This window comes from Falco punctatus (assembly GCF_963210335.1).
Source record: "Falco punctatus genome assembly, chromosome: 2".
Taxonomy (NCBI): domain Eukaryota; kingdom Metazoa; phylum Chordata; class Aves; order Falconiformes; family Falconidae; genus Falco; species Falco punctatus.
In genome coordinates, this window is record NC_137581.1 from 5464628 (window position 1) to 5492370 (window position 27743).

The 27743-nt window shown below is 42.8% G+C and overlaps 1 protein-coding gene across 10 annotated transcripts in view; it reads right to left on the reverse strand.

Moving 5' to 3' along the window:
• TENM4 (teneurin transmembrane protein 4) overlaps positions 1-27743 on the reverse strand; it is a 762970-nt gene that overhangs the window by 379797 nt on the left and 355430 nt on the right. For 8 of the 10 annotated variants that reach the window (XM_080374860.1, XM_080374861.1, XM_080374856.1 and 5 more), the window contains one exon: positions 27423-27520. The gene's annotated coding sequence lies outside the window, so the exon portion shown is untranslated. The remainder of the gene's footprint in view (positions 1-27422; positions 27521-27743) is intronic. The other 2 variants (XM_080374862.1, XM_080374858.1) reach the window with 1 other exon arrangement.

Below are 27743 nucleotides of genomic sequence, written 5' to 3' on the forward strand. Positions count from 1 at the left end.
TTAAACTATATCCAAGTAGCAATAATGAAGTGGACAAGAACTTTCCCAAGTTTGAAGAACAGCACAAAAAGAAAGAGGGGGTCGGGGGAGGTGGGGAAACATTCTAGAGGGATTGGGGTGAGGAATTAGTCTCTGACAGTTTCAACAGGGGTTAAATGGTTCCATTTTATTGAAGGGCACTCTCCAGAAGTTTGGAAACAGTCAGTCAGGCCATAAGTTTTTATTTGGAAAGATGATAACTGAGAGACTTCAAACGTCAAACTACCATGCAGAGTAAAAACACAACCAACAAAGAGCTAGAATGCACTGTGCTGAGGAAATGTGCGGATTTTTTTTAGTGTAGCAAACTCCCAAGATGTGAGACTGAAAAATATCTTCTTAGCAGCTGGATCTCCACAGAGGGTTCTCTAAAATTGGCCATAAGACATCAAGCTTTGTGAGATGCTGAAGCTCCCTCCAGTTCCCATCCATCTGAGGTTACTGTTTCCCTGGCCACAGGATGTGATCTGAGCACTGGCTGTAGTGGAACCCAGCTTCCCAAAGCAAAAGGCAGGGGAAATGGGGAAATATAAAGAAGTTGGAAAACAAATTCACTTACAAACTCCAGGCACAGATCTGATCACTCACAGTATCAGGCAGGGCTCCTTTGAAGAAAAAGGACAGCATCCCGGCAAAACAAACTGCAGGGTTTGCAAAGCTTTTGTTCTGATACATACAACTTAATTGTTGGGTTCTTCTTTAACTTGCATTTCTGAGACACTTGTTTTTAATTAAGCCTCTAACGGCCACATTTTCTCGGATCTTGCTATTGTGTCCCTGAAAGCACCATCTATGTTCAGTTTACTTCCTACTGTTCTTATCCTGAAGAAAAAACCCTGTTGTGGATGTATCCAACTCCACCTCTTTCTGCCTTCATTAGGGCAACTGACTGTTGAGTGTGAACTGAGCAAACCCATCTTGTCTCCTTTTCGCATTATACACCACCCTTTCTAATGTACCTTTTGCAGATCCCAGCCTCCTAGGGTCCACCATACCACTGCAGGCATTTATAGCAATCTCGAATCACAGAAAGATACAGAAAATCAGGTTTTATTTGGCAAAAGATACAGGTGCACTGGAGCTAACTCTCTACTAGTACACTACGCTATTTCATGGATTCTGCAAGGGACAGGCAGTTTTCTTGCCCCTTGGGAGCTAAGTGGAAGCTTTACCATCTAGTGCTGGAAAAACAACACACTGAGCCCACCAAAGATGTGCACTTTGGAAGCAATCTTGCCTCCTTTCCTACTGTTCTGCAGCAGCACAGAGCTGCAGATCTTCCCCTGGAGAATGACTGTCCATTGCTAGCACCCTGCACAATCTTATCACAACATCCCAGCCCTTAACACTGCAGACCATTCTGATCCATACACAGCCTTGGGTTCCTGTCTAACAGGACAAAGAGCAGCTTTAAAAGGGAAAAACAAGCATTAAAAAAAAAAACAAACCAAAAAACAAAACAAAAAACCCAAAACAAAACAAAAAAACAACTCAAAAAACCAAGACCACAAAAAAAAAAAACAACCCACACAACAAAAAACCATGCTGGAAAAAGCCAGACTTTGTGTTTTGGTCTCTTCTGTGTGTATATGTAGGCTGGTTTGGATTTACAGACTGGCAAAACCAGCAGCAGCACATAGGTCAGGGGAGCGAACACGCTGTAAGGGAACACAGAAATAGGTTCATTGTTTTCCTCTGGCAGCATTTTGCAGCCACATCACTGTCGAGTACGTGATCCTGTGGAGTACAGAGCAGTAGAGATTTGGGTCCCTGGAGCCCAGGGCTGGGATAGGACCTTTATCTGGTCTATGGATAGATGGATGAAACGCAGCATGGAAGAATTTAAAATACAGCAAAGCACAAGAACAAACTTAGCTGTGCTTAAACAAAGGACTTGCAATTGCTTCTTTCTCACCTTCTCTCTCATGACTGCATGGAAAATAAAAACAGCGGTGGCTATAAATAGAGCTGCTGAGGAAGGAGGACAAATCCTGCATCATTCATGAACATGAGTCTCAGACATTCTGCCAGAGCATAACTTAAACATTTGCTTACATCAAAGTGGAGCATGATCAAAAACTGTGGGTTTCCCTCAAGGCTTTCATTCAAAAGAGAAATAAAAAAAGAAATGCACTCTACCTCTGTTACTAGATGCATTGTATAAATGAAAATTAGTGTAAACAGTCTGGAGATAACTAAATATTAAATGCACACAATTTATATAGCTTGAAGGAAAACAGTAATTGGTTAAACTCACGAGAGAACTGAAACTCCACACTCTATTGTTTCATTCTTTAGCAAACACGGAAAGAATTGGGTAAAAAAAGAGCTACAGCACCATTCATAGGTCATCATTATCACCCTGAGTACCAGAAGGGACTGCCTTCACATCTAGGCCCCTACAGTCACAGGCAATTACATCAAATGTGAAGACCCATCTAAATTAAGGCACTCAACTGATGTATCCATCTTTCCCCCAGCCACCAGCGCAGCCCACGTCAGAGGCAGCAACCCCACCCTGAAGATGCCTGACTTGGCGGGAAGGCTCCTAACGCAAACACTGAGTTATTCAGCAGCAACGCCAAACCCTCGCCCACACAACATCCACTTGCACACAACAAGCACAAGTCATAAATCACACCTTTAGGCAGTGTAACAATACTAAGACCTTATGTACTTATAACCACGAGAGGTAAAATCTACACCTGGCTGCAGATAAACCACAAGGCAGGCTAAGGGCATGGCCAGTGTTGTAAATCCTCTGTAAGGGTGGGAAATATCTTGTGAAAATGCCTCAGTGGACCTCCTGCCACCTTTTTCAGAAAAGTTTTGTCATCTCTGCTAATATCACCCAGGGAAAGTTCTTTCCCAGCCCCGAATCTGGGAGACTCTCGGTGTCCCTGGCACATCAGCCCGCTCTGCCAGAGATGCAATCTCCCGTCGGTCAGTTAATCTAGTTAATGAGTGATGCGCTGCAAACTTAAGGATAGGATGTTTGTCACCAGAGAGCCCAGAGGACTTGCTTTTTCTCCCTGGGGTGCTGTCTACAGCTTTGCACAGCCTTCATATCTGAATCCAAAGTTTTTCCTATTTATCTTACATATTCTTCAAGGACAGATATGTATCTTACTATAAATTTGTACAGTGCTGAGCACAACGAGGTTTTTGGTGCAACTGTAATGTGTACCTGCTAGGTTGTTAGTAAAAATTCCCACGGGCTTCAGCATGGAGCTGTGCAGCAAAATTGCTCCTTTAGACCTTCTAGTTCCTACTAAAATCTGAAGAAGGAAGAAAGGATGTTGGGGGATACCTCAGATTCTACAGCAGGTCACCAAATACCAATGTAAGAATCTTTCTAAAGTGTAATTCCCATCATGGATAAGTCAGAAAATGGCTTAAAATTTCTGAGTGCACCTCATCTCCAGGGTGGTTGGGTGGGATTCACATGGGATCATACATGTCAAGAAGTTGTGTGTTTACATTTGAAGTATGCTCGGACTCTAGACTGTTTAGAGTGGAACAGGAACTTTCAGCAGGTGACTAATTTCGAAATGAAATAGGCAGCTGAAATCAGACTTAGACAAGTTTTAGATGCTTAGGATTAGAGAAGCTGAACTTGTGCAGATGATGGGTGAAGACACTGGGAGATCTCTGTTTCCTGAGTCAGCTCTCCATCTTTCTGATACAAACTCAGTCGCATGCAGCTCCTTGGAAGTATGTTTTTGTTCTTTTCCAGATGAGGATTAAAGTCTCACTAAATTTGTCTGGGTGTTGTGAACTTAAAAGAACGATAAGCATTCTCCTGTTAAAAATATTTTTTCCTATGTTTTGGTAAGAATTCCCATCTCTAACCATTTCTTTTTCACTTGTAAACCTGCTTACCCTCAAATTGACGCCAGGTCAACAATATGTGAGCAGCTCATATGAAAAATCTCTAAGGAACTTTTAAAATGAAAGTCAGTACAGTAAATATAGGCTAACAGTCCTTATGGCTGCAGGTCTAGCCACCATTATCAGCTTCTTCAAAGGGACAAGATTCAGACTTACTGTAAATCATTCTTGCTGATGATCAGGCTATTGATGTTTGCATTGTGCTATCAGGTCACTGTGCAATCAGACACTTCTTGTGTATTTGCAAATCCCTGATGGACTTTGCCACTGTTCCTCATGTAAATGGCTCAGTCTAGCAGGTTATAACCACCAGAATTTGCCATGATGGCAGAGATGAAAAGCAATGCGATTTATCAGCTAGGATTTTATGTTTTCTCCCACAATAGGCCAAAAAATAACAAGTACTATAATGATCTCTGCATCATGTATGAGGCCCAGAGAAATGAATTAGCTTGTCTGTCAAGTAAGGAGTAATGCTTATTACTTCCAATACCTTTCTCTACTGGATTTCCCCCCTTTTAATCTGTATATTTTATACCTACCTATACATAGAGAAACATGATTTTAAATATTAAAGCAACTAGTCAGTAACCTCCAGCTAGTCCTACTCAACAATTTAAAGCTAAAACAAAATATAAATTCTTCGTATGTGTTAAATTGAAATATCTCTGATTTATATTGTGGTGTTAAAGAGCAGCTCTCTCAAGGTTTTTTAAGCTCCAGCATTGTTGTTACCTGGGAAAATACAACAGTCTGGTTCCCCTGTTTAAGAATATTGAGGGGTTTCTTGCCTTTTAGGTCTGTTATTAAGGTCTCTTTATGAAACTATAGCTCCATATAAACACATGCAAGTACCAGGGAAGAAGAGGTGATTGTCCAATGGAAATGGAGATCTAAATTTAGAGCAAGCTGGTACTGGAAATGAAGGTTGGGCAATAGGAAGAAGATGGGAATTGCGCAGGGAAAGAAAAATGAAAGGAATAAATTTTGAAGGCCACAGAAGCTGCAAAGTTGTGCAGAACTCTGAAGGTGAGCACAACAGGGCTGAACATGAATCATAGGGATAACTTCCCTATCTACTGATGAGAAGCAATTAACAACCCCAACTAGTATTTATGTGAAGACCATTCTGCAAAGGCAGAGGAGATAAGATGAAATAACAGGAGTGAGAAAAAATCCAAGACTCTAGTCAAGAGTCCAAGGATTATCTGAATAAAATCTGTTTATCAGTAATAGCTGAAGAACCAGTTTGAAGTTATTATGGTGATATTGGCTTCTACCCTTCCCTGTCTCCCACCCTGCTGATAGTTGTATCGCTCTGGTCCAGCCAGCGTAAATCACAGTATAATCAATGAGATTTGGTGTTGTGCAGGATTTTCTAACTCCTGGCCATTTGAGCAGTTCTCCATTGTGAGGGGGAATAGCATCTTTGCACATCTGTGATAGAACAGGACTGTGTTAAGCATGAGTGATGAGCATGCAGGGAAGATACACCAGAAGTTACTATCCAGCTTTAAGAAATCCTCTCTCTCTACAAAACAAGTAAAGTCACAAATAAACTACCGCACTGCAAGTTTCAGATTTCTTTAAATGACAAGAAGGCAACTGTAGATGGACTTGGTCTTTCTTCCTCACTGTAATCCCACTGAGAGTGGGATTCCCCAAGATATTTGCTTCAGAGGCCAACTCTGCATGCAGACTGTGCAATATTCAAGACAGTTCTGCAACCCTCTTTGGATGAAGTCCTGTGAGACCTATTCTTCAGCAATAACTGCCGAGTTTCCTGATCCATGACCTGGCTGAGCGCTGAAGATGAAGAGCGAGTTCTCATTGTTTCCCAAGCTGACAAACAGGGAATCAGATTCAGGAGTCCTGACCTATGTGCTTGTCATTTGGGGTTGATTTTTTGGCCTAAATGTACTAAAGATTCAGAGCACAAGAGCAAACAGAGAGTGTGACCTCCAAAAAGTCCTGTGGTATGATTACTTTTCATTTTTCATTAGCCTAGTTCAGAAGCAAAAGTGCATCAAGGCAAGGAAGATGTGTGTTTAAAGCACATTGGAAGTCATTATATGTCATTTCATGGAGGAGGAGGAGGAAGATTGCACCAAAATCAACCTCACTAACTGAACAACTCCCTATGTTTGACATATTTTGCTCTCAGTCCTATCTTCCCTAATGAATCTCTGCCTGAAGTTTAATCATGTCCTATCATGATTACTCATTCTGTATCAGTAACATTCAAAGAGTTAGACCATGTCTGTTCAAACCTAAAACTTTATTTATTTTTTCTTATCTCATCTGGCACAGAAAATATTAAACGCAACACAAAGTGAGCCAATTCCATATTTTCTGTGCTATATAATTATTGTTCCACATTCAATTTTCATTCTTTATTACAGATGTATTTTACAATGTGTATAATTATATACAAATAAAAATCCAATCGGATCGATACCAAAAATGTATTTTCCAGTTAACCTTACCAATAATTCTCCTTTACTTTCTCTACCTGTGTCAGCGGATACCTGAAAAAAACAGTGCAACGTCGCTGTGGAGCTAATGAAGTAAACTGACTTCCAAATCTGGGCAATTTTTGGTGAAAATGTGATTTTTAGGAACTACTGAATTAATAAGCCACTGTTATCTAAAAATTAAGGTTACTCATATGGAGCTTGACAATGCCCTGTCAATAACCTCTCCTAGTAACTACCTACTTCTACAAGAATATGACGATCATAGAATAGTGGTGATAAATAATAGCTTGTTTTCTTTTCCACCACAAGGCTGTTACTCACCCATATTTATAACATGCCATTTACTGAAGTGTGCATGTTTATAGGCACTCTGGAAAAGTCTGATAAGGACAGTGATTGGTGGTGGGCTACGCTCCAAATGGCTGGTACTCAAACTTCTTTTCCCCATTGATGCCGGCTTTCTGCAAAGCCAGAGCAGAGCGCTCTGCATCCTTCGGCAGTTCATTTTCTGCGCTCTCCTTGAGTGATGTGGCAGCGGGCGCAAAAGGAATGCAAAGTCACACTCTTCTATGCTGCCCTTCGGCTTCATTATTTACTTTACACTCTTCTACCTGAATGCATCAGAAAAGGCTCTTTTTAAGACTTTTCCCTCCCTGCCTGCTTTTAGCAGGAGCCTGCTGCGTAGCAGTGTTACTCTAATTTAAGCTGACGGGAGGGCATACTCGACGGTTTCACCAGGTGCTGGGTTGGAGGGGTCTTCTCATTGCCATGTTCTGAAAAGCTGCATTATTTTTTCCCCTTTTTTCAGTGCCCCCCACCCCCCTGCCTTCAGCATGGCGATTCTTTAATTACAGCCCAGGCTTAACTCAAATTCTTCCTGAAAGGATTTTTAGCCGGTTCCAGAGTTGCTTTACAGTTACGAGGGCTGAATGGTAGCTTCAACGACACATGTATATCCAGCTTAGCAAAATGGGTGCAGAAATGAGGTAAGAAAGGTCTTTGTTGTGCTTTCAAAGCTTCGCCATAAAACTTCAGCTTCTTCCAGTGCCACAGGAATTTTTCCAGAGTAAGAAATAGCTTAAAGAACTATTCCACTGACAGCTAATATGGAGAACAAGAAATAATTCTTGGGAATTAACTCATTACAACTTCAGCGTCAGGATATTGCGGAGGGTCTACTGAAAGCAAACAGCGGAAAACCAGCCCGAAACTTATGTCAGAGCTGCCAAACTTTGAAAAGCTGGACCGAGAGCTGAAACAAAAGCCATGCTGGTATTACGCTCTGCTGATAATGTCCTTCCATCAGTTGTGTGGCCCTGAAACAACCTCATCAGACGGTCGTTTGTCAAAAACAAATTTAGAGCAATCTACCATATGTAATTTACAGCCGTAGCTTGACAACATACTGCAGTTATCCCCAGCAGACACAACTGTTTACATTTTATACACATAATTGGGTCTGGTTCAGTAACATTTTTCATTGGTGTGTCTGCCAAAATTATTAAGCTATTAGTACACACTGAATCTGTGCCAAGCAAAATATTTGCCAATAAAAATGGCCTTATCTGTATAAATGCCAAAAAGGTTTGTGTTTTTTGGTGTGTCTATATATTTTTAAGACTCTATTCCATATAGATATACGTATCTATAAATGTTTAACAAAGCTATGACTTGACATTGATGTACAATATTAGACCAAGACAGCCCTGCGTTCAGATGTGGCCCGTGGGACCATGTCTTGTCTGCCACGTTTGCTGCTGTCGCTGCAGAGGAGACATACGGTGTCCAGTAGTAAAGGCCATGGAGGAATCTTCTTCCTAAACAACTACGTAGCAAGGTGCAGGGGACTAGCCATCATACCTATGCTGAACTTGTTGGGGAGAGGGGTTCTCCAGCTGGCGTTTAGCCCCCAGCATGCAATGCTCAGCCCATGCTTTAAACATGAACCCGCAACACTAAGAAGTTCAGATCATCACATTTACTCTGGCAACCATAATTCTGTCTAACTCCCCCAAAAGGGTATTTAAATTCACATCCAATCTTCACTACCTACAAGGAATTACAGAAGCTCAGCTAGTTGCATTTTATTTTTTTTTTAACACACAGTTTTGGAAATCTTAATCTGTGTTGGTTTTGTGACTGGTCACAGGGATCAACAGAAGAAGAGCAATTTTGCTACTGGGAGTTAGACTTTTTTTTCAGTACTATCTGCAGCTTTAACACTGATTCAGGAAAATGCTTTCTCAAAACCACTTACCCACACTGCGTCTCAGCTTCCCAACTGAAGAGGAGGTGCGCTATGTTATTTAAAAATGCCTCTTTTTAAATCTTGTGGAGAGGAAAATAGTTTGTAAGTGGCAACTCTTCAGGAAAATTTTCTCCCACCTCCTCAGGAAATAGGCTGTTCGCCGTAATATTCTCAGCTCTTCTTATTCAGACCATCAGAACGTTAGTCCCTCAAACTCCCCAGCTCCTCAAGCTCTCTCCTTCCCCATAGCCCATCCATGGGAAGCAAACAGTGATCTGAACTCCCACAAAATTAAACAGGAGTCAACATGGCTTAAATTTATGGGGAACAGGGCTGATCAGTAGTATTCAGCCTCCTGTGAGGTTAAAGAGCAATGCTGAGATAAAGAACAAAGGCACAAGTTTTACTCTTCAATGTAACTGGACATCAATGGTGGGTACTTGTACTCCTTTTGGTTGGAACATACGTAATCAACATAAGAAAGGTAGATTACAGAGCCCACAAATCTATGTGACACAATGATAACATCAGATCTCAGTTCAAATATTGAAAAATATTTTCCACGTGCATTAAAATGCCTACAGTACAGCTATCTACGTGGGTTTTACAGGCAAAATTCATCTTATCCTAAGGTACACATATAAAATGCATCGGCTAAAGAGCTCCACAGAAGTCTCTTTCCCTTCATTGACCGTGGATGAAGTCCAGGATGACTAGCCAGAATGGGGATGTCTGCACTGCAGAAAGCTAAAAAAATGAGGCAAGGCAAATTCTACCTCTATGAATTCCCAAGTGTTTTTTGAAATCAGTGGAATTGTTCAGGTCTCAAAACTTCGATGGGTCTTGTAAGCACTCAACAAGCTCATGGGAGCTATTCAAAGTCTGCAAAGATCAACGTGCCAGTATCTTATTATTTAACTGAAAAAAACATATTCAGTTTAATACCTTCTGTTCATGTGTTTCCCTGGGATGAATGTATAAATATATGAAATACAAGACTTCGAAACCAAGTTTAATTCCTCTGTGTTTTTAAATAGCACATTGAGAAAAGCACAGGTTTTCATATCATCACATTCTGGTACTTTTACTGCTTTTTGTTTGCCTTTAGTCTCCTTTTTAAGATGAACTACATGAGCTAAGCAGCGCCAATTCTCCACTCTTTGGATGACATCCCCTTAAAGCCATTGGGCATGAAAGGACAACAAGTCAGCTTTGATCTCACCTTCTCTATATTTAAAATAGGGCCTTTATCTTAATGTTCCCAAGTTATGTGTCCTGCTATGATTAATACACCCATTAGTCTTCGCTTACAGTTTTTTCAATCAATCAATGTGCAACACTCATCAAGAAGCCTTGAGGTTAATTTTAAATGATTTTTCCATATGGTAACCAAGAGACAGAATTCCTGTGGAGTTGCATAGTTTAAGGTGGTGGATTTTGCCTTGGAGAAGACAAAAAACCTGTTGGACTCAATGATCTTAAGGTCTTTTCCAACCTAGATGATTCTATGAAAATACCAAGGTGGAGTTCACACCTCATCGGCTTTGGGCAACATAGGGTTCAGCTTCATCTCACCCAGCCTGGCTGATGATCTAGGTGAGAAGATATTTTGGTCTGGATTTTCCTCCATCAATTGGTGCAGACAGAATAGAGGATCCTCAGGGTGGTTTCCTCATTAAGACCCATGAATCTCCTCCCGAGATGTCTATAGGTGGAGGGAGCCCATGGGACATAGGAAACGGGATTCATCTCATGAGACAGCTGCCCCTTCCTAGTTTTCTCAACTCCCCCTATGTTTAGAAAATAGACAGAAAGTTACACTTCTGTGCTCGATTTAGCTGCTCTGTTTTATATGTTCACTGAAGGTGAGAGGAACTGGCCATTTGAAATGCCTTTTTGTTTCTGAAGTTTGTGAGACATTTAGGCGTTTTTAGGTGAGATGAATACTGCATCAAATAGGATTAAGAAGAGTGATTCCAGGCTGTAACTCTTCTATTTGTTATTTTACTGTATTGTGAAAGTAGAAATTCATTGTTTCTTCTAATCAGAAAAGATTATTAAGATTATAAAAGATCGTATTAAAAACCTATGAAAAAAATGATTATACAAATTCCATGAAAAAAAGAAACACGGGACCGTTTTGCTAGAAGGGACTGCCCTGGCATTGCTCTCCTATGTGTAACATCCCTAGTTCTGAACACATCCTGTCCTCTTGTTCTGATTCCCAGGGCTATGCAGCTGCTCTGAGAAAGAAGACACAACCCTGCATGCAAGAGATGACAATCCCTTTCCACCTCCACCTTTACACCCTGACAACTGCTGACCACGAAGGAAGCAACACTCGGAAAGGAACTGCCTTTATTCTATTTATTTATTTATTTTTAACATCAGTAAAGAATAAAGACCTCTATCTGCTCTTGTGCAGCTGAGTTTCTAATCTCTGGTGCCAGCATGGCTGCTGTGAGCCAACCCTCAAGCAAGAGAACGCAGGGTCAGGCATGCACGGGGCTGGACGGCTGTGCTGATGTGACATGACACACACACGTCTTTACAGCACAGGAAGACATGCTCTCAGTTGTTAATTGCTGTGCAAAATTGGTTACTTTGCCCATGGACAGCATCTCTGGACTGTGTTCAGCATGCTGGTACAGAAACTGGAGTCAAAATTATTTCACTTGATTTTTCTAGGGAAAACAACATGATCAGGGATTTAGATTTTGATTTTTAATGATCAGCCATAAAGAGGTGGCAACTAATCCTGAGAGATAATTCCACAGGTCAGCATTGGCTTCAGCTATTGGTGGGACTGATAGGAAGTCAACGGAATATGATCCTGCCCCGCAGGCTCTGGAGCCAGTGATGACCTGATAATGAGTACTACTTATTAGGTGCTTTTCTACGTGTTTGCTTTGATTTAGAGTCCAGGCCCTAAATACCAATTTGTTCACATTATCAGCAAAACAGTTTGCAAGGCCTTTTGGAAAGCAAGCAAGCAAATTCTTCCAGACCCCTCTGCAGTTCTTATTTTTCTGGCCAGAGCTCATTTGTCTGCAGTACGTTTGGGTGACAAGCCTGAGAAAAGTCACCTTCAGCTTACGCGCAAAGCCAGGCATTAAATGGACTCAGAAGGTGCAGCACATCCGCTGCGTTTTGATGATTACCAGGGGCCTCTGCTCTCCTGACAATTAAGCCTGAAATATTGTGACAGCCAGCACCGGGGACTGAGCGAGGGACGTCAGGAGCTGAACGTTTGAGGATCAAAAGTGAAGGTAAAGAGCCAGCACTGCAGGCCGTCAGTGGTTAGATCGTTTTACAGTTGAAAGCGGTGAGATAGGTGCTTAACTTCAGACATCAGCTGGAAAATGACCTCAGTTTTCTTATCTGTAAAATAGGTCTAATTCTATTTGCCTTCCTCCAGGGGTGCATGATGCATTCAGTTTACTAATGGTTTCTGGTGCTTCAGGCTCCTTAGGAAATACGAAATACTCAAGCAGTGACGGAAGGGCTGTGAGGACCGGTGCACCCTGCAGTATACAATATCCATCTGATCCATGTAGGATGTTAATGCCAGTTTAGAGAGGAAAAGACAGCCCTGAACAGATATTTTTCTAAATTAGGAAAGGCTATAAGAGTGTAGTGGAAGTTGAAGTAATTTCAAATGAGGCATCAAACCAAACTTCATTTTGTTTGGTTCTAAAAATCTCAAGGAATCTTTATTGGGAATGAAAGTGTTGAGGCTATACCTTGAGTTAATTATAAATTTGTTCATTATTTATGTAATATTCTGACCTACCTAAAGGTTTCATTTGCACATGTGGCTCTTCACTTAAAAGGGTGATTTTCTTCAGCACGTGTTGTACAGCATTCCCAGCACAGGTTCATTTTAATAATGGGTGCAACCACACATTAAGATACTGGGATGGACTCAGAGTATCACCTAACACATCTATTTGTAACGCACTCTCAGGCTGGGTAAATGGTTATGGATGAGGGCAGATGTTTCAGATTCTAGGATATGCCACAGGAAGCCAAGTTTAGCTCAGAAAAAATAAAACCAGCCAGTGATGGGTGTACTGGTTTTGGCTGGGATAGAGTTAAGTTTCTCTATAGTAGCTGGTGTGGTGTTATGCTTGTCTTCCCAAGTAATCCTTATGCAAGATGGAGCCCTGCTTTCATGGGGATGGTTAAACATCCGCATGGGAAGTAGTGAATGAATTTCTTACTTCGGTTTGCTTGTGCACAAGCTTTTGCTTTGCCTATTAAAATGTCTTTATCTCAACCCATGAGTTTTCCAATTCTCTTCTCCAACCCACCCTGGGGGGGAGGGAACAAGCAGTTGTGTAAGGGTAAGCTGCCTACCAGGGCTAAACCACGACAATGGGTTAACCTCAAAAAGGCCATGATTCAAAATAACAATCATTTCCATCTTGAAAAAACATAAGGACATGGAACTTTGTCTTATGGTCAGGCACGTAGTCACTGGGAAAGTGAAGGGAATTTAGCCCTTTCTTCCAGCCAGCGTAACCCACACTTGTCATCTGAGATCCTTACCAGCAAGTACCTACAAGCCTGTTCCCACAGTTGCTTACTAAGATATGCCTTCTTTTGGGTTCTTACTAATATATATGCACATACACATCTGCTGAGAGGAAGGGGAGCTTCCAAAGTTCAGAGTATCATAGAGTTAGGTTAGAGGCCACCTAGTCCAACCTCCTGCTCACAGCAGGGCCAAGTTTGAAGTCGGATCTGACTGGGGAATTAGACCAAGTGGCTCAGGGCCTTGCCCAAACCAGTTTTTAATATCTCCAAGGACTGAGTTTTCCTTCTGTACCAGTGTTTGACTAAACTTACTGTGAAAATCATTTTCCTAATCTCTAAACAAAATTTCCCCGTTTCGATGTCAACCAGAACAAACCTTGGGATGCTTCAATCTATTTCCTCAAAAGGCTTCCTCAATGACACTGTAAGAGTATAGATCCCCCTCGGACCACATCCCCCACTTGCAAAATAAAAACAACATTCCTTAACAGATGCCCCTTTCTGTCCATTCCGTATGTACAGAACAAAAGTATTTGCATACAGGGAGTCCAGCATTTAGTGCAAAGGGTCTCTGATGTAACTCGAACTACCAGATAATTCCATAATAAAAATGCTAAGTGATCATGGTGATAAGAAATATATACCTGGAAACAGAAACATATTTCTGTTTCTAAGAAATATGGTTACTGGAAGCCTTCAGAAACCTAAAAGTACATTCAAATCCATCATGACAATGCTCGGTTTGAGTTTTGAGATAAGGTTTTAGGTATATTTTTAGTAAAATCTAGTTTCCTTGTTAGATAACCCCCACCACCGAAATCTCTCATGTCTGCATGCTGATATAACTTCAAAATGCCACACACGAAACACTCCAACATCATTAACTGGTGTGCAATGTTGATTTTCACACTGCAAATTTGATTGAAAACAGGAGTTTATCAGTGAAATGCTGAAATAGCCTTAAATATAGGGAAGTGAATGAGTGTAATTGCTGATGGGTTCTTTTTATTATCAAGGAGTCTTGATTATAGCTTCATAGACTTAAATTATGGCAAATCTAGGACAAGATCAATTTAGTATCTAAGCAAATATTTATATGAAGCTGGAGATTGGCATATATTGATCCGTTTATAAGAAGCATAATTCTGTCTGCAAAATGCATTGGCATTGAACAGTGTTCTTTGCACTTCCTCAACAGCAAGGAGCTGCAAGTCATGAAGAAAAAAGAAAACACAATTTGAGAAGTCAGAGGGCTCATCCCAGTCAAATGGAGCTGTGAACTCCAGCCAGTGGTTAAGGACCTCCCTTTAGATGGAGACTGATTAATGCCAGGGTATGTATTGTATAGATAAATTGATAACCAGCTCATGTAGTAAGTTAGAAATCCCGCTTAAAGGAAATGAAAGCATTCAGAGTATCTATCGGAGCCTAATTTGTCAAACTGGCAATTGTTCATGGGTAACATCACCCAGTGCAGAGCATCAGCTGCAACATCCCGAGTCTCCCGGCATTCATAAGAGGTCTTGTTGATATAAAGTAGAAGAGCGTTTCTAACTTGTGGGATGAAGAAGGATCCTTGTGAAATGATGACCCTCTCCAACAAAGGCTGCTTTTGTTGGAGGAAAAGGCGGGTGTGGGGGCAGGGAAGAGAAGAGGCCGGATTACTTTTTGTTGCATTTGACAGTTGAAAAGACCCTGGTGAATAATTACCCTTAAAACTAACAAACAAGGAAAAAGAAAAAAAATGCAGAAAAAGAGGGGGGTGGGGGAATCCTTGACCCCTCCCCGTACATAATAGCTCCCTTTGAAATAAAAACAAAATTAAAAAAACCTGTAAAGGAAAAAAAATAACTTAATTTTACTTTCCTTTCTGCTTTTGGCAAATGTATGTGCACACACACATATACACAATTGGAAGGCTACAACTGTCGCATTCATCTTAAACTTTTCTAGGCTTGATCCATTCAGCAGCAAATCTTACGCAAAATGTAATAAAAAATCAAGGGAAACTACAGCAGCAAAAAGCACACCCTTGGTTGAAGGCCCCATTGTTTTAGTCACAAAAGAATGATTCCTGGTGAGCTGCAGTTGTCATCTGTTTTGCATACTCTTTATTTTGCTCTTAATTGGCATTATGTGGAAACTTATCTAGGAGGCCATGGGAACCAAAAGGCATCCCTTTCCCCCTCCTTCTTTGAACAAGCAGAACCCAATTAAAGCACAATTATCTTTCTTTTGCTATTAGCATCCTCATCTAACAGATAGACACAGAGAGGAGAAGCGTTATTAGTCCGAGAGCAGCTACCTTTTCTTACGAAAATTCCTGTAAAGGTCATAAAGAAAATAAAGGAGGCAGAAGTGGTCCATGCTTTGGTGAGCTGAAGTGTAGTGTTTTTAAAAAATATTTGATCTGGGTCTCTGGATGATTTTCTAAATACATTTCTTTTCACCGGGGAGTAACTGACCTAAGATTTAAAAAGCACTCGTGGAGTTTGGATGCAAGCCTGGAAAAATAAATGAGATGGCCAAAGAAGAAGAGGAATAAAAAGATACAAGTGTCTTCCCAGAAAGACCAAGCTGTCTCAGAAAGCCATGAACTTGTCAATTCCACTATGGTTCCTCTGGCATGACTGTGGAGAAACATCTCAGGGGAAACAAAAAGACCCTTTTTCAAATAGGGCTCAGAATCGGCTCCAAAATCCATATCCTACTGCTGAGTATTGCAAGGCCACAATCAACTCACGAGTTCCTGCAGCCACTACAACCACATGGACCTTCAGCACCCCAAGCTGGCCATGACTTGGAGAGGGTTCCAATGACATCGCCCTTAGGCTTGTATTCCTGGTTGTTTTTTTTTGATGCAACCTTTGAGGTGTCCTCAGAGAATGAACATCCACTGCTGATCCCAGTTACATATGTGTCTGGCTTTTACAGCCTTCAGATAGCTCTGCATACCTTCCATATCGGAAGCCATCCCCAAGTTAGCAAACATTTGCACTATCGCTCATCCTGTCTCATCAGCAGCTACTAAGAATATGCATGTGTCAGGAAACGTCATGCATTTTATCACTTTGGCAAGGCATGCCATCACAGCGCAGTACGTGTCCCAGTTGCATCCCTCAGTCTTCCCCCTGGATGTAACTACTGGCTTTAAAAAACAGCAAGGAAACAAACAAGCTGCCTTTTTTTGTTTGTTTGTTTGGTTGGTTGGTTGGTTTGGTTTGGTTTGGTTTCCTTTGGGATATTCCACTGCTTCATTTTCAACATGTGGCTGGTACAGCTAACATGTTTTGGTGAAGAAGAACCCAGTGTGCCAATGTGGAAAGCAGAATAATCCTCTTAGAGGTGCCCCAGAGATGCCCATCTGCTACCCCAAGATATTGTCAGCACATCTCAATGTAAACATTATTAAATGTTTTCTTTTACACTTACTGCATGGGCTTGCTAAGTGAGCTAATTTCCAACATGAGTTAACAGAATAATGCCGGGTAGGATGTTTTTTAGGATGCCACCAGCCCTGTGACCTCCCACAGCAGATCTCCAGCCTGCTTTCTTCCCTGGAGAGCTCAATGCTGCAGCTACACAATTCTCTTGCCCAAACAGAAGACAATGCCACTGCATATGCGCTTTTTGCTTTTGTCATTGCACACATGCTTTTTTAGCTTTTACCGTGGTTGGCCAGTGCAACGGGAGGGAGAAAGACAATGTCCTCTCCCCAAGAGCCACCTGGAACAGAGGTGGCTGCTGCAGAGTCTCTAAATAAGCAGGGCAATTGCAAACAGGGGAAACAGTCCCACTGTACAGCTGTACATGGATTTATTTATTGAGCTTCTGATAGTGGAGCAAACATGCTAAAAGCTCACCAAGACAATGGTTAAAGAGATCAGAAAAGGTTCAGACAAGAGGGAATAATGTGGAAGTTATATCACCGCATTTAACTACAAAAATACAAAATCTCCTCTGTGCCCTCCCATCATGGAACACCCAGAGGCTGCTCTGAGAGCAATGGAGTAGGATGAGCAATTCCCTGTTTCCCAGCACAAAGATGAAATCTGCAGGGAGAAAGCTGTGGTGGAAAGGATCGAAATGAATGTCAAGCAATAGATGAGATTTTGGTTGAGGTTTTGATGAGATTTATTGCTGCAAATGTTCTCCCTGGCAAATGTCACACCATTAAAATGAATCCACCCATCCCCCCCCAAAAAAAAACCCCAAACAACAAACCAAAAATCAAACAAACAAACAAACCAAACAAAACCAAACCACCCCGATAGAATTAAGAAAATAAAGCGAAACTGAGAAACATTGTCCAGATAAATGACAGCTTGAAACTCATTCCTCGGACCCTCAGGGTCATGGGTGGCCTCCTTTGTAAGCAAGTGTGTAGGAGAAATGCTAAAAAGTCCTTTCACTTCATCAAGACCACCACCTATGACTGCAGAGCACACATTTTACAGAGAGGAAGGGCATTTTGCCAGTGTCCTTTGCAGTGTGGCTGACTTTAACTGGGAACATCACTTGGAGGAAATTCTGTAGCTGAGTACTGCCCAGCACAGCTGCAGGGTTTTTTTTTTTCACATATGGTCTAATATAGGTGAATTAAGAAGCTGTAAAAATAAGCAGAATATTCTGCATTTGCTTATTGAAAAAGCTGAGGGAGCCTCTCCTGTTCTGTCCTTGTTGGGACTGCCAGAAGAGCGACTCCTTAGTGCCCAGTAATTACACTTAAAAGTGCAGTTCCCTAGCACAGACAGCAAAAATTGAAAATTGCAGGTGAATTGTGTATTTACCTTGAATAAGGTAGCAGCTCTGCATGTGGCTGGCAAAGCTAATTCTTTATTTTCCCAAAAGGACTGAATGTTCTGTAGATCTGAGTGCATGCCTTAAGCATGCAACCGTCTTCCCCTTCCCACAAGCACCTTATATTTAGCAATCCTAGGAGAAAACAATTTGTTTCCATCATGCAGGGATGAACAAACCTCCTTGAGCCAGACATCCAGCTCACAAAACATGTATCCAGCCTTTAGATTCCCTATACCTGGTCTGCTGTTCTCACAGGCATTTGTATTTCTTGTTTCAGCTGGATTTGTAAGATCCTTGTGAAGGCTGCCACATACTGTTACTTGTCTTTTCTGAGCTGAGCTGTAATTCAGAAGTGCAGACCTCTGTATTAAAATCTAATGTACTTATCTTTCCCAACGTGGCCACATTAAGCTAATACACTGCTCATAGTAAGTGTTCAGGATAGTACTTTCAGCTGAGTCAGACTGTCCATTCCTGCTAACAGGTTAAATGCGATAAAATAAAGAACTTGCTTCTTTGCCTGGACCAGACAAGAGTCGTGTCTGCTTGGCATCCAGTGCAAAAAAAATAACTAGTCTTAATTTAGCAATACAAGTGAAAAAGGTGACTGCTCCGCTTCAAAGGCATATAAACCTTACCAAATTTATGATCGTCCATTATTATCACTGGTAATACTATGCTGTTATTACAAAATGGAGTCAGGGGAAGGACCTCACCTGTTGAAGTATATTTTAAATTGCCTTTCTTATTTAAGCCTATCCTTCATGTTAGGGCTTAATAGGACTCCTCACAGGAGTTAAACACATGCTAAACGTTTTTGCAGCAGCAGTACTCAAGGGTGCTTTTTTTGTACCAGGTGAAGACAGATCCTATAACTCACTTTCATTTATTTTTCCATACTTCTGTGTTTTGGGTTATCCTGTTGCATGAGAGATGAATGCTCCTCCTCACCTTCCTGCTTGTTTTGCCTTATGATATGCAGTGGCTTCTTAACCCCAGTGAGAAAACACGTAAAAAAACTAACTTCCCCAGCAGCAGAGTCAAAGATAGAGTCATACAGAGTTGAATAATTAGCATTAGAATTTGTTGGAAAAGCTCTGCTTTTTCATACAGAAACAATTTATGCTCCCCTGCAGAATGCAAGCTGATGCTTATGCACCCCAAAGCAAATTTTGTTCCTTGTCCCACTGTCCTCCCCACTGTCCTCCCCACCCAATCAGTTAACGTTTAATTAGAATCCATAAATTAAAACAAGTCTAGTCTGGAACAGCCAGAGTATTTGAAAGCTTTACCATGAACAAAATTAATTTTCCCCAGCCAACATAAATGAGCAAAAGCAAACTGGGATGAAAATCCTTGGATGCATAGCTCCCACTGGAGCCCCTAGTGAAGTCACCTCTCTGCACCATGGCTGTGGGTGACAAACCAGGGCTTGCACAGTCTCCAAGGGTGGCACATGGCACCACGGGCCATGCTGCTCAATCAGAGCTGTGAAGTAAGGAGTGTCAAGAAGCTTGGGCATTGTTACAGTGCAGTTCAGACTTGGTGTGGGACAATGCTACAGTGCTAATAGGAGCTACACATCTGCTGCAAGGGGGAAAGATATTCAGAGGTCAAGAAGGAAGAGAGGATGCAACAGCTGCCACTGTGGCATCTATACTGTCCAGCGTCACAGGCTGTGCCTGTAGCACTTTTGATGTACTGGCTGTGTCAGTCTCACGCATGGCACTGTTAGACCTGTCTGTAATGTACATTGTGAGAACACGCAGAGGTACATAAGGATATCCTGAGAGAAACTCTGCAAGATCTGGAAAGCAGTAAATCCATGCTAGAACATCTGGATGAATCAGCCTGTTCGTGGTGGTGGGTGGTATGTGTAAACAGTATTGCACTGTGCAGGCTGTGGGTTAAGCCCATGTCGTTAATGTTCTCCAAATGGTTTTCAGAAGGAAGATGCTATGATATTTTGACCTATTATTAAACCTACAAGGAGATGAGCAATAAGTATCCCCAGGGGAAGATTTCTCTGAGATACTCCACATCTGCAGCTAAAGGCAGTTCCACTGCTGTGAAGTTACCTCTTTTTTTCAAGCAGTGTAAAGACGGATCTTTGTTATGGTGTTGATGTTGTGTATCAGTTCTTTGGAGGGTGTGAGATCACATCTCCTGCATGTCATAACAAGAGGAACAAAACCTAGGCTGAAAATAGCTTTCTGCAGCAAAGCAAAAGAAAAACAAAGTCTGGTGTGTCCAAGAAATACATCTGCAATTCACTTGTGAATCTAAACAAGGAGAAAATGATTGACTGACAATGTACAGTACTCGTATTAAACCTCTGATTTCATACTGGTTTCTATGCCCAGCCCTCCACGCACCCTACAGCCAAGTTGCTAATTACATCCTTCCTATTGTTTTGCCAATTCCTCCTCTGGCAAAAAATGGGAGGGGAGAGGATTATGAAGACTGATGCACTTGACAGCAAAAATAAATAAGCAAATGAATACATAAATAAATAAATAATGCCTCTAGTAGTCACAAAGACAAGCCTACTCCATCCTTCCTCCAGTATCTTGAGCCAAACTTCAAGGGTTATTCAAGAAAAATGATGATCTGGTGCCTCAGAGAAGTATCAATTAATGCTTAATTAACATTGCATGACAGATTGATTTGAATAAATAGAACCTTTTAAATTAATGTCTCTATATTGTGGGTTGAAACAAGTTGCCTTACGGGAGAATGAGCAGCTCCCTATTATTATATACCATCTCTATAGCTGTAGCACCTGCAGGCTTTAAGTGCATCAGTAGCCCAACATGTTAGATGCTATATAAATATACAGTTGGTAAAGATGCTTACCTTGGATTTGTACTGTAAACAAGAAGATATGCTGTGTAGATCCTGTGACAGGTAGATAAAGGCTAAGAAAACAGGGGACTTAAGGAAATTTGAAAAGATGTACACATTATCTACCAGTTTCTAATTAGCTGGACAAAGGGGAATTTTTACAAAAACTTATTCCCAAACCTTTATTCATATAGTGTTTGTAAACACCCCAAAATACATAAGAGTCATCTTATGGGGTTTAACAGGAAAACAGACAGGAAAAGAGTACACAGGTTGCAGCAGAATGGCATGAAAGACAACAGCCAGCGTCTTCAAGCTGGGGAACGCAATGTCAGCCAGCTAATGCTATCTTTCCGCACCCGAGTAAAAATAGTCTGATTGGCAATGAACCACAGTTTCAATTGAGAGCTGCAAGTAAGCAGCAACTCTGAAAATCAGCCTGTTTCCAGATCAGTTGGCTTCTCTAAAGCAAAGATGCTGGCTGAAAAGCACCCCGAGAAATAGCTACCCTGGGGCATTTTATTCTTTTTAATGAGGCAGTAAAATAACAGCCCCTACCATTTGTACTGTTCACACTGATTTTCTGTACCCATTGCCTTTTGCCAGCTTGATTCAGCAGATAGCACTGGACCAGCCAGCATGGGAGGAGGCAGCTACGGACCAGCCACTTGAGGTGGAGATTTGATTGCCATGTGGCTGGCCTGGTTGACTTCACTGCCCAGTTGGACATAAATGGGGAAAAAAGTCTATGATTCCACAGAAAACATATTGTTCAGGGGTCCATTATTGACTCTCTGACCTTTTGTCACTAATCAGATCAGCTGGCAGCAAAAAGTTTATTAAATGCATCAATGTTAAGGAAAACTAAGCAACAATTAGTTGGGTTTTTTTTAATAATTCTTCAGATTATGTTGACAAGAATTCACCTTCAGTAAAAAGCCATCTAGATATGTCCTGTGAACTTACGCATGTCTTAGTAAAGAGAGCTTGTCATGTCCAGTGACTCCCAGCAATTTAGGAAGTTTTATTTTAGAGATTTCCTCTCCTTTTCTTCACTCCACTGTTTGCTGTAGGCTGTCACCTCATTACACTGTTACCAGTTACCATGAAACCTTGAAAAAAACCACTTCTTTTTCTGACAATTTTTCCCCTCTTCCCCTGCCCCCCCCCCCCCCCTCCAGCTCCCCCTTTTCTTTGATGCACAGTCTTTATCTTGCAGTGAGATCTTTCTCAGGGCTCAATTTTTTGAATCCTGGCTACAGACACAACATTTCAGCTCACACCAGCCCTAATACTTCCAAGCAATCGGAATTCCAACACACTGTATATTTCATTTGAGTAGGCTAGATATAGATATCTATATGTCTTACATATATAAATATATATATAATATATATAGGAGACAGGCTCTGAGTTCTCAGTGAATTCATAGTGATCATTGTTATTATGGAAAGAAGCAATTTAATTCCTTATAGCTGCAAGTGGTTTCTCCCCAAAGAGTAAAGAATGAACTCCTGGACACAACCTTCAGGCAGAGTTATCATGCTTTGGGAACTGTCTCTTATTATTTATGTCATATACCTGTACAGCACAGGTGTTCACTAACAACTTCCATTCTATATTGCGAGTCAACATCATTCTGCATCAATTTCATTTAAATATCACTTTATATTCAAGACTATGTGTTTTAGAACTCCCCTTACCATACTTGTAGTTTTATCAGTAAAGGCCATTTCATTCTCTCCACTCATCATTCAGGTCAAGCCTTTCCAGGTTGAGGAGAACATTTCCTACTTCTTTATACAGCAGGAGCCTGCAGGTGCCCCAGTTTTCATCTGTAGTGCTAGGTGCTGTATGCACACCTTTCAGGTGAAAAGCTCTTACAATCTGACTAGAGAAGACAAATATCAAAGGGTAACTTTGACCCCACATCACAGATGAGAAATAAGGCCTTAGGAAAATTAATTCCTGCCATCATCCCATTCAGCTTTGGACAACAACCATTCAGGCATCTAGTTGCCCTAGACAGTAGTCTACAAGGAAAGAAAGAGCAAGACAGCACCAGAATTCTCTACAAGCAATTCATGTGCTGTATGGACTAAATATTTTAAAGACATCCAATGTTCTCCCACTACCTGTACAAGAAGTCTGGATTAATTAGCTCTTAATTTAGGTTTCAGTACTCATTATAAAAATATCCACAGCCCCAGTCATTTTTCTCACCTGTTGAAGTGTCTAGGGGGAAATCTGAGATTGTCTGCCCCTACTGCTAATTCATCCTCTTCTTCACTTCTGCCTATTTCCCTTGTAAAATCCACCCTAGCTTTCTAGACTAAATGCCATTTCTGCAAGCTTTGTACCATTTTGACTCTGTCCTTAGGACCTCCCATTCCTGCTGTCTCCGTTCCTCTCAACACACAGGATCTTACCAGCTTCATTCAGGAGAAAACTGTCTAATATAACAAGATTGCCGTTACGCACCCCTTTCTAGTCCTTTCCTCTGCCTCATCTTTACTAATTCAATTGAGATAGAGCACCTTCTTCTCACCCCCTTCTTGGACCTCCCATTTGCCCCATTTTGTCCCATCCCCTCCAGCACTTCTCGTTCTCCGCTTGTCCTTTCAAAATAGAAAACCACCAGACTTTCCAGGAATTGCAGACAGTAATTCCAAAACATCTTTTAAGAATCTTCATCTCCTCTCCTCTCCGCTCTCCTCCATGCCTAAAGCCAGTACACCCGTGACAACCGCTGCAGACCCCAACCTCCAGCATTTCAGACCTTTCCGTGTCTTGCACCTCGCTGCAGCCACTCCTGCCAACATCTCTAATGAGTCAAGTATCCTTTGCCACATCTTAACAACTTGATTTTCATACATTTCCTCCCTATTTTATCAGCTGCCCCAAACAGCCAACTATTCAGTCTCTCAGTTCTGATGCTTTGCCCTCCTTTGGCTACCTCAGTTCCTCTCCAGGTTATCTTGGTTGTCTTTTTCCCCTTTGATAAATCTGCTTTATTCCTCCTTCCAACTCTGAATGCCTTCTCTCACTACATTCCACCTCTGTAATCTAACCCACAAACTTAACTTCACTATTAACATTAGGCAGATGTACCGGGTCCCCGTGCCCGGGCGCGGGCGGGGGCCGGGTGTCGGTGCCGCGGGCAGCTCCCCCCGGCCGGCAGAGCCGCTGCCCCCCGGCTCCAGGCCGGGCCCGCCGCTGGCCGAGGCCGAGCCCCGCAGCCGCGGGGGCAGCGCCGCGGGGAGAAGGGGCTGAGAAGGGGAAAAAGCCCCGCGGGGGGGAACAGCGGCGGCAGCGAGGGGGGCCGGGAGGGGCGAGCGGCAGCCCCGCAGCCCCCCGGGGCAGGGCCGGGCCGGGCCGGGCCGGGCCGGGCCGGGCCGGGCCGGAGGAGGCCGGGGGGGCTCCGGGCGCCGCAGCAGAGGCTCCCCGGCAGCCCGCGGGGAAGGGCAGGGCAGGGCAGGGCAGGGCAGCCCCCGGCGGGGCAGGCTGTGCCCCTCAGCCCACGGAGCCCGCGGGGGAGCAGCTCCCCCCCGCAGCCCGGGGCAGGGGGTGCCCGCAGGGGGCTGTGACCCGCGGGGGCCGCGCCGGAGCCGGCTCCGGGCAGGGCCCGTGGCCCCGCGGGGAGGAGCCCGGGCCGGGGCCGGGCTGCGGGCAGGGCCGGTGCCCCCGGGGGGGCTGGAGCCGGCTGGGCCTGAGGGGCTGCGCCCCGCGGGGGGCCCCGCGCTGGGGCCGGGCAGGGGGTGAGGACCCTCCCCCGGCGGGGCAGCAGCGGCCGGGACAGCGGGGGCGGCACCGGCCGCAGCCCCGGGACAGCCCCGGCCCGGCTGCGGGCAGCGGCAGGGCGGCGGCGGCACCCGGGCCCGCCGGGTCAGCCCGGCACAGCACATGCTGATACGAAGGATAGGAGGGACAATGCTGTACCGCTGCTCGGTGGGGCAGGGGGCCTGGTGGCAGAGGACATGGGAAAGGTACTCAGTGCCTTGTTCGTGTTGGCCTCTATGGGTAAGACACATCCTCAGCTGTCCCAGGTGTCTGAGCCTAGTGAGATAGTCTGGAGCAAGGAGGACATATCCTTGGTGGAAGAGGATCAGGTCAGGGAACAAACTGGATATGCTTGAGTCCATGAGACCTGATAGGACATATCCATGAGTGCTGAGATCTGGCTGATCTTCTTGTGAGGTTACTCTCAATTATCATTGAAAACTTGTAGCAATTGAGAAAGGTTCCTGAGGCCCAAACACAAACATCACTCCTATCTTTAGTACTGCAAAAAGGAGGATTCAGGGAACTATTGGCTGGTCAGCCTCAGTCCCTGGGAAGGTGACAGAGCATATCTTGGAAATTTCAAAGCATATGAGGTTCAAAAAGGTGGTTGGGAATAGTCAGCATGGATTTATGAAGGAGAAATCATGCTTAACCATCCCAATCACTGTCTGCAGGGAGGTGAGTGGCTCAGTGGATGAACGGAGAGCAGTGGATGTTGCCTATCTTGACTCAGTAATGTGTTGACAGTCTCCCATGACATCCTTATCGATAAACTGAAGACATATGACCTAAATAAATGGACAGGGAGGTGGACTGAAAACTGCCTGAACTGCCACGCTCAAAGTATGAGCAGCACAAAGTCCAGCCAGAGGCCAGTCGCTGGAGATGTACCCCAGGGGTTGATACTGGGTCCAATACTATTAAGCCTCTCATTAATGGTCTGGAAGAGGCAGAGTGCAGCTTCAGCAAGTTTTCAGATGATACAAAACTGGAAGGAGTGGCTGATACACCAGAGGGTTGCACTGCTATTCAGAGGGACCTGAGCAGGCTAAAGAAATGAGCCCACAGAAACCTCCTGAAGTTCATCAAAGGAAAATGCCAAATCCTGCCCCTGGGAAGGAATAACCCCAGGCACCACCACAGGCTGGGGATAACTGGCTGGAAAGCAGCTTGGCAGAAAAGGACCCAGTAGTGGTCCTGGTAGATGCCATGTTGACCATGAGCGAGCAATGAGCAAGGCAAAAGGTTAACTGCCTCCTGAGCTACATTGCCAGCAGTCGAAGGAGGTGATCCTTCCTCTGTACTCAGCCCTGCCGGGACACATCCAGGTGCTGGGTACCTTTCCAGGCTCCCCAGTACAAGAGAGACATGGACATACTGGAGCAAGTTGTGTGAACGGCTGTGATACTCCTTAAGGGACTGGAATATCTCTAATATGAGGAGAGGGTGAGAGAGTTGGGAGTTTTGTTAGTGTGCATAAAACCTGATGGGTAGTGTAAAAAAGATGGAGCCAGATGTTTCTCAGTGGAACATAGTGACAGGACAAGAGGCAATGGGCACAACCCAAAATATGGGAAATTCCATTTGAACGTTAGTAAAACCTTATTTGCACTGAGCATGGTCAAACATTGGAACAAGTTCCCCAGAGAGGTTGTGGAGGCCTCACTCACCAAGTTACTAAAAACTCAGCTGGACACAGCACTGAGCAACCTTCTTTAGGAAAGCTTGCTTTGAGCAGGTGGTTGGACTAGATGATTTCCAGTAGACCCTACCAACCTCAAATAATCTCTGATTCTTTATTCATAGTTCTACTTCTCTACCCTTTCCTGATCTGTGTACTCAGTTGTCTCAGCTTTGCTTTCCTACCATTTAAGGAGTCCCAGCTATGATCTCCAAGCAAACTTCCTTCTCTTTCACTGTGGACAATGCCACCATCCTGTCACATGCCTATAACCTTGATATTAGCTTCAACTCATGCTCCTCTCCCAGATGCCACTTCCCAGTTAAATCACAGTCTTGCAGATCTGTTCTGTGTAACACACTGAAGATAATGTCTTTCCTCTCTATCTAGCCATCTAGGTGAATCTCTTATCTCAGACTTTATCATTGAACATCTTAATTACTGCAGAATCCCTCTTTCTGATTGTTCACAGATGTTAATTTGCTCTGATGATATTCCCTGGATGCAAAGGCCCTTTTCCCACATATACCATTGATTTCCCTTCAGCATTTATATCAAAACTAGGCTGTCCGCATCCAGTCAACCCACACAACCATTTTCCTCAGTCCATGTGCTGGATTTTCAAATGTCTGCTTTTGTATTTTCTTCCATGCTACTCTCCATAAATATCTATAAAATAACCTTTCTATTCTCTTCCTTTCACTGCAGCAATATCTAGAAAGCACTGACAAGGGCTAGCCTGCAGATGCTCTATTCGCCTTGCTGTCATACTGACCAGCAGTTCTTTATTACATCTGTGGGTCTCCATCTGTCTGTCACTATCCATGACTTCTTGATTTGTACTTAGATGTAAATAATTTCATGCAGAGAATGTCTATGTTTCTGGAGTGCCTGCCACAGGGAAAATGAGTCCTTGACTGGGACTGTAATGCAAATTACAATTGTCAGATAACAAAAATAAACACAGATCAATAATAGACATGTTCTAAAGAAATTAGGGAAATTCTTCATAACTCTGATTAGAGAAATCCACACAAGAAACATTACAACTATTGTAATTTGATTTTAAACAACAAAACATAATTAAAACACCCCAGGTACTGGAATTAGTACTCACTTTTTGTATTTACCTTCTTAGAAATGTCTAGGAATAATCCATCAAATACTTCTTGTAGGATACAGTTTTAATCTGGACATGTGTTACTCTCAGTCTACCTGCAAAAAGACACACACACACACAAATCAGTGTTTTATTTAGTGATTTTTAACTTGTTTGCTACCCTAAATGATTTAAAAACAAATTATAACAGTTAGACAGGGCACATAAAACAGTTATCTATACGTATGTGGTTCCTAGTATAATATCACATCAGCACTGTACTAAGGTATGCTTAATCATCTCCTGGAAATAAATGTGTTTGTTAAATACAATCTAAGG